Genomic DNA, 988 nt, shown 5'->3' on the forward strand with positions numbered 1-988 from the left:
ATTAAATTAGCATAATAAATCCATGCAGTCCTTTTTTCTTTTTGTTTAATTTTCTTTTTTTAAATTTTATTACAAAAATGTTGCTCCAGCCAATTATTAGATGGGATGCTTGGCAAGCCTTTATTTGAATACTGAAGATGCAAAAAGGGAATTAGGTTTAGCCGATGCTTCTATATTTGCTTACCAGCAGCCTGATCATCAGTGTTTGTGGAGATGGTAGATTGACTAAAGGACAGAGGTGAGACATGTTTAGGTTAAACTGATCATTCAGAACAAGAACAAGAGACATAAGAACAAATTTCAATGCTTATAAACTTATTTATAATATTATTTTTTCCACTTCCACACACAACATTTCAACATAGACCCCTTACAGCACACTGCTTTCCACACGTTACATAAAGAAGTGTCTATAGCCATGTACCTTCCCGTGTAAAGTCGATTTTGAAGCTGGGCTCTTGGTTATTTTTCTTCTTGCTGCCCAGCACTATGAGACTTTTACAAAGAGGAGTAGTGGCATTGCTGTACTGTGAAGGGGTCAGATAAAACAGCAACTTTGGCCACAGTACCTTCAAACAAGAAAACACACATGTTAAATATCACAGCAAAGTTCTTAAACGTAACACTTTTAACTGACTAGTAGTACAAATCAAATTTAACTGACCTACACTACTAGTCAGGGAAGTTTCACACATGCACAGCATAAAATAAAGACATAAGAAACACCTGCTGCTAACACAGTTTCCTGAACAACACATGTTAATATATATACACAATATTTATCAGATCAGACTGGTAGAAAGGGTACATACATCGGCTAGTCGTCCAACAGTGGTAGTGAGGAGATGAAGGGTGTTGTCACACATTGACCTGAGTGACTCATTAGTTACCTCCTCTGGATCTGTGGGCCTCTGACTCCGCTGAAGACACACAGAAAAGGGCACAGGTAGTAATACATATTTTACTTAAAAACATCTTCGCTGGGCCT

At 37.4% G+C, this 988-nt stretch overlaps 1 long non-coding RNA gene across 1 annotated transcript; it reads right to left on the reverse strand.

The window, feature by feature from the left end:
* Window positions 1–182: 182 nt before the first annotated feature.
* On the reverse strand, window positions 183–918 carry LOC102194134 (uncharacterized). The gene is made up of 3 exons (XR_312610.1): window positions 813–918; window positions 425–569; window positions 183–225 (listed from the first exon to the last, which is right to left on the reverse strand). It is a non-coding gene; the product is annotated as an uncharacterized LOC102194134 (long non-coding RNA).
* Between the last annotated feature and the right edge of the window lie 70 nt (window positions 919–988).

Source organism: Pundamilia nyererei, unplaced genomic scaffold (genome assembly GCF_000239375.1).
Source record: "Pundamilia nyererei isolate P.nyererei 1_Seehausen unplaced genomic scaffold, PunNye1.0 scaffold03726, whole genome shotgun sequence".
Taxonomy (NCBI): domain Eukaryota; kingdom Metazoa; phylum Chordata; class Actinopteri; order Cichliformes; family Cichlidae; genus Pundamilia; species Pundamilia nyererei.